Source organism: Mytilus trossulus, chromosome 1 (genome assembly GCF_036588685.1).
Source record: "Mytilus trossulus isolate FHL-02 chromosome 1, PNRI_Mtr1.1.1.hap1, whole genome shotgun sequence".
NCBI lineage: Eukaryota > Metazoa > Mollusca > Bivalvia > Mytilida > Mytilidae > Mytilus > Mytilus trossulus.
The window spans coordinates 9,084,065-9,096,706 of record NC_086373.1 but is presented as its reverse complement, the minus strand read 5'-3'; positions in this window follow the sequence as shown (position 1 = coordinate 9,096,706).

Genomic DNA, 12,642 nt, shown 5'->3' with positions numbered 1-12,642 from the left:
TATTGTTCATTTTATATACAGTAGTATGTCATTTCACTCAGTTTTTAGTGTGGCAGTAGGCAAGTTCTCAGTAGTCTTAGGCTCAATTTCTGAATTTTGTTCTTGTGAAGTAGAAGGCGGCTCTTGTGAAGTAGAAGGCAGCTCTTGTGAAGTAGAAGGCAGCTCTTGTAAAGAAGAAGGTGGCTCTTGTGTTGAGGTCATGGATACATCTAGGTCATCAAACTCCAACTCAGCAGTGTAATCCTGAAGTTGTTTTGACAAGGTTTCAATCTTGTCTTGAAGAGCAGTTTTCTCTTTCATCAGTGTTTTCTCTCTAAATACCAATGATTTGTTCTTCTGTGTAGATGAATCTAAATCCTTCTTAGCTACATCCAAACCCACATTGCATTTCCCTTTCATTACTTTCATCAGCCTGCGAACTCTCTCTATGGTTTTGAGTGCGTTGTCCTGTTCTCCCTTCGTAATGTCATAACAAGCGGCTTTTAACTGTACATCAATATCATTAATGGAGTCATTCAATAGTGCATCTAAGTCTGGTTTCATTTGTTTAGCAGGAGAGGCCATTGCTATCTGAAATTTAATCTATATTAGACAAAGTTTGTAAGGCAAATTTAATATGTTTCAGATTTAAGGAAACAATAAATAATCCCTTGGACTGATTTTCTTCTTGTTGCAACCTAAAATATATAATATGTATTAATAATTCTAATATTTACTTCCAAGATCTCATGCCCTATAAAAATGGTAAAGCCATTATAATGTTGAACTAATTGTTGAAGGCTGCACAATGTACTTCAGTTTCTAATAGGTACATCATTTGATTTATGCTGGTTCTCTTGATATACAGCGGACATAATTTGTTACAGACAGTTGGACAGACAGACAGATGGTATGATGGACGCTCAGACAGACAGATGGAAAGACAGACAGATGGATAGACAGGCGGACAGACAGACTGACTGACATTGTAGTTAATATACATGTCAAATCTGGAAAAGATCTCTTCCTTGGTCAATTGTGCAGAGCTGAAAAAAGCAATTCAAAAATTAATTAAGACTTTTGCTTTTTGTCAATACTATGCTCTGTACCGAAATTGTCATCATCTATAAAACAATATTCAGTAGAAGTGCTCTTGTTACTAAATTTGATGATAATCTCTAGACAAAATTATGAAATAAAAAATATTAATAAAATGTAAAAATCATGACCTTTTAGCCAGCCCATTGTAGTAAATATTTTTTTCTCTCAAATAATTGACATTAGTAATGTGAATGATAAGTTTATATATATAATGAACCCAAAATATGTGCAATATGAAAAGCTACACAAGCAATAATTGACATTAGTAATGTTAATGATAGTTTATATATATAATGAACCCAAAATGAACCCACAAAATATGTGCAATATGAAAAGCTACACAAGCAATAGGCTGTTACCAGTGCAACCTCTAGGAGGATCAACATTATACAAACGTAGCATTTGTAATGAATAATGCAGACAGGTCATGCATAATCAGACTTTAATCCACTTTCATCTTCCATTACCATAATTGCAAAAAAGTAACAATTGTCATATATATATATATAACTGTAAAACTTGTAAAAAATAATAACTGAAGCTAAAGGTAAAAGTGGGTAAAATGTGATTATAAATAAAGCAAATAAGCTGTGAACATATTCTTTTTATCAGTACAAAACAAGAGATTAGAAAATATATGTTCTCCAACAAGTCTGCTTTGCACCATAAAAACATGCAGAATAAGGCTGTGATAAAAAGCGATATAAAAAAGTAAGAAAGTATAGAAAATGCAAGCAAGCAATTCATTTCAAGATTATAAGACAGGTTCATTTAGAAAACAGCACAACAGAAATATCATATACATTTAGAAAACAGCATGACAGAAATATTTTAAATGCATTTATATGAGGAAGTTGAAATACAGTACTTACTTTAATTTCATTCAATTTGATTGTTGAATGATACTCAACATCCATTTTTGGGGGTAACACACACTCTGGTGTCATGTACAATCCGACAGACAGACGGTCAAGTATAAAGTATGAAATATTAACGGTTCTCGAGAGGTAGAGCGGACACAATGTGTTAATAACAACGAACGGATGGACAGACTGACGGACCAACAGACTGACCTTAGACCTAGGATGCATACATTATGACACATTCTCTGGTGACGGTTAATATATATGTTAAGTTGAAAATGTTTGTCAGGTATAAAGTATGAAATAATAACAGCTGTCCTCTTAAAATATAGTGTGGATCAAATTTGTTAGCGATGGACAGACCAACAGACAGACAGACCAACAGACAGACAGACCTTTGACCTAGGAAGTTGTTAATACATCATGACACACCCTCTGGTGGTGGTTAAAATGGATGTCAAGTATAAACTTTGAAATCATAACGGTTCTCAAGATATAGAGCGGACACTATCTTCACCACAGGACACAGGGTTGTCAACTGAAACCAAAGTTTTTGACCTTGACCTTTGACCTAGGAAGTTTTACATACATCATGACACACCCTCTGGTGTTGGTTAAAATAGATGTCAAGTATAAACTTTGTAATCATAACGGTTCTCAAGATATAGAGCGGACACGATCTTCACCACAGGACACAGGGTTGTCAACTGAAACCAAAGTTTTTGACCTTGACCTTTGACCTAGGAAGTTTTACATACATCAGGACACACCCTCTGGTGTTGGTTAAAATGGATGTCAAGTATAAACTTTGAAATCATAACGGTTCTCAAGATATAGAGCGGACACGATCTTCACTACAGGACACAGGGTTGTCAACTGAAACCAAAGTTTTGACCTTGACCTTTGACCTAGGAAGTTTTACATACATCATGACACACCCTCTGGTGTTGGTTAAAATGGATGTCAAGTATAAACTTTGAAATCATAACGGTTTTTAAGATATAGAGCGGACACAAAGTTAAGGTGTTACGGACGGACGGACGGACAGACTGATCACTATAGGGCGACCCGCCTTAGTCGGCGGGGCCCTAATAAAATGCGATTTGGGTTTAACATTTAAGTGAAACCAACACAGCATCCATTCGTAAATTTTAGAAACTCCATCACGATCTTGTTGACTGTTATAGAATAATCATTTATTTCACAGATGATATCGGATATTTGCATTATGTCGTTAATACAATACCCTTTCCTATTTCACGAATGTGACCTACCGAATTAGACTATTTACCGGACTTGTAGCAACATAAGTAATACGACGGTGCCACATGTGGAGCAGGATCTGCTTACCATTCCGGAGCACCTGAGATCATGGGGTTCATGTTGCTAAGTCTTTAGTTGTGTCTTCTTTTCTATAAATTTTTCTTTTAATTTTAAGTCATGGCGTTGTCAGTTTATTTCAATCTATGAGTATGCCTGTCCCTCTAGTATCTTTCGTCCCTCTTTTTAATTAAGAATGTTTGTTCAGTCTTCAACCTACAACCTTAAATGTATAACTTGTATTGATTTAAGTGTGATGAAATCTGTTAATTCCAATATTAACAGTGTATGTAAAGTACGGATCCATTTTTAAATTTCTGATGTAGAATGATAAATAAATATATGAAAAATTCATTATAATTGCAGGAAATAAAGAAAATAGTTGAAATGTATTTGTTTAGAAATAAATAGTACAAGTACGACTAAGAGATGCAGACGGGTTTTTAACATGCCTAGGGTCCTCCAGAAGTGAATAAACTACTCATAGATACCACGATTAAAATGTTATGTTTGCAATATAGGTAATTATGTAGGGATATATATCTATATATTGGGATTTTGGGCCAAGTTATCGAAAAGGTTCACATTGAGATCCAAAGGGTCCAAATTTCCATATCTTTTTTTATTTCATCAAAAGTAAATTACAGCTTGAATGATGTGTACATACTTACCCCCAACTTTGCATCGTTCGACCTCTGCGATAGTATCAAGCTGTGCATTACGGATCATTTTATTTAGTTGTTTGTATCAAGGGTGCTCTACATCACTTACCAATGCAACTTCATTAGTGCATACATCTTGGACATTAAAGTTCACCCCACACAACTTGACTTAGGCCGTGTTCACATTGACCTAAACTCGGTGTTGTGTAAGTGTAACTCACACATAAACTAAACATAAATACGTTCCCATTGATAAAACTCAATGTTTACATGTAGTTTAAATCATATTTTGTCTACATGCAGTCGATATTCGATGTAGGCCTTGTGTAGGTTCAGTGTACACAAAACTAGACATTCCGAACTGTAATTTTTCCATTTAAATGTAAAAAAAGAGACGATTTTTATATAAAATTGATACTTATAACACTTATTAATAAAATTCTTTACAGAAATATTTGTCTAAGCTTGATATATTGATTTGTTATAAAAACACTTCACGTAGCCTTATCAACCCCTTATCAAGACTCATTCATCATCATTGCCGAACACATAATTTGTTTAACAGAAAAGGTCTTCCCGAATCGACTGGACGTACACACTGACAGAAATATTTGCCACTGGTCTTTACTTAAACAACGATTCACTCATCAATGCATTACTGAAAAAGGGTGAGGTTAATTGTTTGTTTGTGTAGAATCTTAGATCCGTTAAAATACAATTAGAAATATAAAAAAATATCACCCTCTCCTTTTGCCAAAAAAACCCAAACTTTTAGAAACAATACCATTTGAAAAAAACACGCTGTTGCAGCCTACATTTTAATGCGTATTCGAGACATCTTTAAACTACTGCAAATCATCCAAAATGACCTTCTGTAAGGAGCAACCACTTTACTTAAAAAAAAAAAGGGGGGGGGGGGGGGGTGTGTGTCCGAATTTGTTTTCGCGCGAAAATTAATATTCAATCTCTGGTTCAATATTTAACACTATAATGGATGAAGAAACTTTGGATTCAAACTATTTTTTCATTTTAATCATCTGTATGACCTGATTTTTCTTTAAATCAAATTGTGGGAAAATCCATCCCCCTTTTTTTAAAGTCAAATGGTCGTTCCCTTACTGCTAGAAAAGTTGTTCGAAAATTTGAGTTCGGTTTTACGTAATGAACATTTAAATGACATATAGTTTACAAGTGTGAACAAATCTTAAGTACAGGTAACTAAACAAGGTGTATAGATGTGGACAAATCTTATGTGAAACTAGTGTAGATTACATTAAACCAAATGTAAACATGTTTACTGTACACGGCTTTTAGTGTGAACACGGCCTTACATTCCACACTTTAATGACATCGGATAATTTATATGTAACATGCCGTTTTATTTTATACAGTAAATGACATGCAGGCAACAATCGAGTCAAGAAAATGTATTTTTACCAAAAGTTATCCTTCTTTCAGAATATGGATATTGAAGCAGTTGAGGGCTCAACAGTAGAGAAACAATGGAAGATGAATCCCGGAAAAGATAACTAAAGTTAAGAAAGAAGGGGTCTTCATAACAAGGCACTTATTGTTCTTTTAATGTGGTATGGGAGTCTAAAATAAAAATGATAGAATTTGTTCATACTTTGCCAAAACGTAGTATCTATTGATACATGTTGAAAAATATAATAAAAATGGTAGGTCACCGGGCATTTTCTCAAGCTACAGGACAGGACAAAATGACACATTTTGTATAGATTATACAGGAAAAAACATCATTTTGTGATTAGAAACTAAACAAAATGATAGAATTGTTAAATACTTCAGAAAGAGATAGCTTTCAGACACTGCTTTGAGAATTTCAAAAGAAAAGATAGGGTCACCGTACGTTTTTTCTGGCTAAAATACAAAATAGGAAAATTCCATGAAGAATCCTTCAGAAAATGCACTGTTTAAGAGTTATCTCCCCTTAAAATGCCAATTTAAAAAAATAAATCAAAAACAACAAAAAATAATTAGTATTTGCTAAAATATTATTATTTACTAGAACAGACCCGTGAAATCGCGGGTCTATGACTGAATAAAAGAATATAACTATGCGTAAGCCTTATTTTAGTATTGGAATTGTCATCTGAAAAAGTCATGGCGATTATAAGATGCACAGTTGTCTCTGCTTTCAACATTTTTCTGTTTGAACCCGTCGACCTGGAACTTATCAATTATATTAATTTTATTTGGAAAACAAAAGGGCGTGGAAAGGAGTATTTTTTAATCTACAGCATTGTCCTTTATGAGTTATAAATAAAGTTGAATTATTTGATTCGCTGTTCAGTTGTACGTCATTCCGGCTAACAAATTGAAAACTGTACATGCTGTACCTATACGCCTTATTTTATGTCCAGATTTTATTATTCGTATTGTCATCTTAGAAAGTTATACTGATTAAAATACTAAAATCGCGATTAATGTGACAATGATTGTATTTAGTAGTGTCAATCTTGTGATTACGACACGTGTGTTTAGCAAAATCCTAAATACAGCGTTTGGTTGTGTGTCTGTCAAATGCGGAACGTACAGATAAGGTATAGGGAAAACGGTACTATTTATTCTGCCATAGGCGACAATACTAACATTTTCTAAATTTACCAGTTTTTGTAATAAAAACCTGGATAAAACAGTTATGTGTGGTGTTAGAACTTTATTACTGTATTCTAAAAATTGAAGCCAAATAGTATCATGACCAATTTCCAACGGAGCTGGTTTATGTTATCCATGCCCACCGTCATTTTGCACCAAATTTATGAAATTTAGGAAGCCTTTTCGAATAATTCTCTAGAAAATATTTCAATAGGTTTTAAAATTTATATTATAAATTTACACACTGCAGTTACTCATAGATAAATAGAAAAATATATTGTACCCTTACATCCAATCACAGCGCTCCTAATTTGACTTCCTTCACCTGTCTTGGGTACACAAAAGGCCAACCTAATGCTGGGAAAATTAAATACTACCGCTTTCCCTATACTGTGACACAAAGCCATAAAGAATTCTTATGACACCATCAATGCAATACTGGGTTATTGTGGAAACCTTGACTATAACTAATACTTGTATGTCCCCATTGCTTAAAGAAACATGGATAAATGTATGTCCCCACCCCTAAATGCTGATTTACCTTTTTCTCTACTTCTTTCAGATAAGGCTTAACAAACAACCTGTATCCATCTTTATCTTATCTTATCTAAAAAGAATAATATACATTTCCATTTAAACAGATAAAAATGACTGTTCCATTCAATTTGTATACATTTTATCCAAAATTTACAACAATAAGCACAAATTCAAGATTTGTCATACTATTCTCCAGTCCATGCTTTAGTATATGCCATATTGTGGTTCAAAATTTCTGAGCTGGTTATAAAATCCATTATTCTGTCTTGAGATGATAAAAACAAGGATATTAGACACTTAAAACATTAAATGTGCAAAATACTTAGCTGTAAAGTTACCTTTGTTGCTTGTATTAATCTATGAAAAAGATGAATTATGTCCCTTGGGAGTATTAAATTCCAACAATAGTCCTTTCAAACAGTACAAAATGACAAATTATATGTGCCTGATATAATAAAAGATAGAAACTACAAAGTGGAGCACTATTGAAATATTTGCTGCATGAATTGCCAACAATGTGAGCAATTCTTTACACAGGAGAGTATAAATTCTATCTAAATTTAGCCTCAAGTGGGCCTCTTTTTTTCTTAGATGAACAATTTTTACAGTGAAAATGCTTCTAGTATGACCAAATACTGCCTAACTATATAAACAGTACTAACTTAACCAGACAATATCCAATTGTAATAGATTGCGTCAAGGGAAATACCCAATTGAAACATTTAGGGAATTACACAGCAAAAAAGGCAAATATTCCAGTTAAAAATATTTGTCGCGACGTGAATTCTGGGTTTTCGAATTAAATTAATCTTTGCGAAAGGTGAAAACAAATACAAAAGAACAATAGTTTGGTGCAGTTTATACAATATAGTTAATATTGGCACCCTAGAATAAAGTTTTATATCAGTACCCATCAATTTGACTTATTATGATGACTCAGCACTTTTCTCAACACAGTACTGTTCTCAGATAAAAATTTCTATTCTTTGTGATAAAAATCAAATGTTCTTATCAAATGCTTCAAAATAGTATAATATGACTGAAGTCTGATTGATTTTGATTTCCCTTGGTATCTTGAGTATAGGGAAAACGGTACTATTTATTCTGCCATAGGCGACAAGACTAACATTTTCTAAATTTACCAGTTTTTGTAATAAAAACCTGGATAAAACAGTTATGTGTGGTGTTAGAACTTTATTACTGTATTCTAAAAATTGAAGCCAAATAGTATCATGACCAATTTCCAACGGAGCTGGTTTATGTTATCAATGCCCACCGTCATTTTGCACCAAATTTATGAAATTTGGGAAGCCTTTTCGAATAATTCTCTAGAAAATATTTCAATAGGTTTTAAAATTTATATTATAAATTTACACACTGCAGTTACTCATAGATAAATAGAAAAATATATTGTACCCTTACATCCAATCACAGCGCTCCTAATTTGACTTCCTTCACCTGTCTTGGGTACACAAAAGGCCAACCTAATGCTGGGAAAATTAAATACTACCGCTTTCCCTATACTGTGACACAAAGCCATAAAGAATTCTTATGACACCATCAATGCAATACTGGGTTATTGTGGAAACCTTGACTATAACTAATACTTGTATGTCCCCATTGCTTAAAGAAACATGGATAAATGTATGTCCCCACCCCTAAATGCTGATTTACCTTTTTCTCTACTTCTTTCAGATAAGGCTTAACAAACAACCTGTATCCATCTTTATCTTATCTTATCTAAAAAGAATAATATACATTTCCATTTAAACAGATAAAAATGACTGTTCCATTCAATTTGTATACATTTTATCCAAAATTTACAACAATAAGCACAAATTCAAGATTTGTCATACTATTCTCCAGTCCATGCTTTAGTATATGCCATATTGTGGTTCAAAATTTCTGAGCTGGTTATAAAATCCATTATTCTGTCTTGAGATGATAAAAACAAGGATATTAGACACTTAAAACATTAAATGTGCAAAATACTTAGCTGTAAAGTTACCTTTGTTGCTTGTATTAATCTATGAAAAAGATGAATTATGTCCCTTGGGAGTATTAAATTCCAACAATAGTCCTTTCAAACAGTACAAAATGACAAATTATATGTGCCTGATATAATAAAAGATAGAAACTACAAAGTGGAGCACTATTGAAATATTTGCTGCATGAATTGCCAACAATGTGAGCAATTCTTTACACAGGAGAGTATAAATTCTATCTAAATTTAGCCTCAAGTGGGCCTCTTTTTTTCTTAGATGAACAATTTTTACAGTGAAAATGCTTCTAGTATGACCAAATACTGCCTAACTATATAAACAGTACTAACTTAACCAGACAATATCCAATTGTAATAGATTGCGTCAAGGGAAATACCCAATTGAAACATTTAGGGAATTACACAGCAAAAAAGGCAAATATTCCAGTTAAAAATATTTGTCGCGACGTGAATTCTGGGTTTTCGAATTAAATTAATCTTTGCGAAAGGTGAAAACAAATACAAAAGAACAATAGTTTGGTGCAGTTTATACAATATAGTTAATATTGGCACCCTAGAATAAAGTTTTATATCAGTACCCATCAATTTGACTTATTATGATGACTCAGCACTTTTCTCAACACAGTACTGTTCTCAGATAAAAATTTCTATTCTTTGTGATAAAAATCAAATGTTCTTATCAAATGCTTCAAAATAGTATAATATGACTGAAGTCTGATTGATTTTGATTTCCCTTGGTATCTTGAGTGTAGGGAAAACGGTACTATTTATTCTGCCATAGGCGACAAGACTAACATTTTCTAAATTTACCAGTTTTTGTAATAAAAACCTGGATAAAACAGTTATGTGTGGTGTTAGAACTTTATTACTGTATTCTAAAAATTGAAGCCAAATAGTATCATGACCAATTTCCAACGGAGCTGGTTTATGTTATCCATGCCCACCGTCATTTTGCACCAAATTTATGAAATTTGGGAAGCCTTTTCGAATAATTCTCTAGAAAATATTTCAATAGGTTTTAAAATTTATATTATAAATTTACACACTGCAGTTACTCATAGATAAATAGAAAAATATATTGTACCCTTACATCCAATCACAGCGCTCCTAATTTGACTTCCTTCACCTGTCTTGGGTACACAAAAGGCCAACCTAATGCTGGGAAAATTAAATACTACCGCTTTCCCTATAGGTAACAGGTGAATATACTATTGGTATCGGTATCGGATTCGATCCGGAACTTCTTAATATTATTGGCAATATTAATTATGTGGAAAACAAAAGGGTTTGGAGTGGTGTATTTTTTAATCAACAGCATTGTACTATATTAGTTATGTATAAAGTTGAATTCTTTGATTCATCGTTTTTACGTTCTGACGGCTGACAAATTGGACCTCGTAATTTTAGTATTATAGATAAGTTATATTCTTATAAATTGGTTCTATTAAATAGAAATTCACATTAAATATCTGCATTCCTGCATCAAATTTTGCTAACCTGATGGAAAATCTAGACCTTTGGTTCTCTGTTTTTTACAATCCAAGATGGAGGAAGACACCCATACCACCTTAAGAGTTAATGGGTAGCTAGTTGGTACAAGCATAAGAAGATCCGCGCGAATGAGTTACACAAATGTGACCAGTGTGAATCAACATTTCAAGTCAACGCGTTCCTCAATGAACATAAAAACTGCAAGCATGGAGAAGGGTTGATCTGTACTCGTTGTTCCAAACACTTCAAAGACGGAACAGATCTGGTTTACCATATGAGGAAAGTATCGGGAGCTTAATTGTATTCATACCTGCCCGTTTTATAGTAACACATTCTCAAAAAAGCACTTTGATGGCAATGTCAACGAGCACCTGAACAACAAGCCATTCAAATGTGGGAAATGCGAAAAGTAATTTTTGTGCACACATAATTTGAAACAGCATGCACAAAGTTGCCAAAATGAAAACAAAAACAAGCGAGTTTAATTTAAGAAAATAGGAGTTTGTTACTTCAAAAGTCCTAGCGAATCACAAAGTAGGGAAACATTGCAATACAGTTCACACATGTCAATACAGAAAAAAAAACGTATAAATGGCCATAACAGTTTTATATTATTTATTATTGCTATTAATAAGTATTGCAATATGCATTTTGTTTTAATGAATTATCAGTATTTAGTTCTAATATAATCTTAAAGCAATCCTAATTCTATCTCACTTTTGAATTATAGTTTTTCATGTGTGACGTCATGCTGTTTCTAAATTTCATAAATTTAAATGTGGCATAACGTTTGCCTTTTCGCCATCGTATGTGAAGTCATTTTTTTTAATTGCGTTGACGCCTGGACTGATTCGGGTGTGTCTATGCTGTATTGAACTTGGCATCATGTATTCGGGTTTAGTTTTCTGTAATAAGTTAATACTTCAGTTTCATTATTAGTAAGGAAAAACACCTTAAAAAGTTTAGCAAAGATCCAATTGTTAGGACATCTTATTTTCCACTATTAAAATTGTACAGAAAAACTCAAAAACAGAAATTAAAGGAATTTAGACGAAGTATAATGGATGAACTTGACAACCTTCATGAAAATAACCCTAATAAATACTGGAGTTTACTAAAGGATTTATCAAAAGATACAAACAAATCTACATCTCCAGACATTCCATGTAATACATGGTTTGATTATTTTAAAGAGCTAAATAAAAGTAAAATTAATGCAACCGATAACAATTTTATTAATCGATTTAAGCAATTGGAAAAGGAAAAAATATTCTCAGAACTTGACTTCCAAATTAGTGATAAAGAAATAATTACAGCTATATACACATTAAAAAATAAGAAGTCAAGTGGCTTTCACATGACCCTAAATGAAATGCTAAAATGTAGCCAGTCATTTCTATTAACAAGTTTAAAAAAATTATTTAATCATATTCTTTTAACTGGCTCCTTCCCTACTATGTGGGCAAAAGGATTTATAGTACCAATATTCAAAAGTGGTTCTACTGATGACCCCTCAAATTATAGGGGTATAACCATTGGAAGTGCACTAGGGAAACTATTTGCAAAAATATTAAACATAAGGCTAGAGAATTTTTTATCAAATAGAAATATAATATGGAAAGAACAGATTGGTTTTTGCAAGAAAAAAAGAACAAGTGACCATATGTTTGTTCTCAAAACATTAATAGAAAAATATACTCAAATGGGCTCTAAACTTCTCTTTTCTTGTTTTGTCGATTTCAAAAAAGCATTTGATACAGTTTGGCATATGGGTCTCTTCTATAAACTAAGACAATACGTCATCAGTGATTTATATTATAATGTTATTAAAAGCATGTATAAAAAGACTGAGTTGAATTTGAGAATTAGCAAATCTCACATGACAGACTCCTTCTCATCTAAGATAGGGGTTCGCCAAGGGGATGATCTCAGCCCTAATCTTTTTAAATTATTCATTAATGACCTCCCTGAAATATTTGATAAAACTTGTGACCCAGTTTAACCTGATTCAATTCAGTTGAACTGCTTATTATATGCTGATGATGTAGTTTTGCTGTCTGAAACTGCA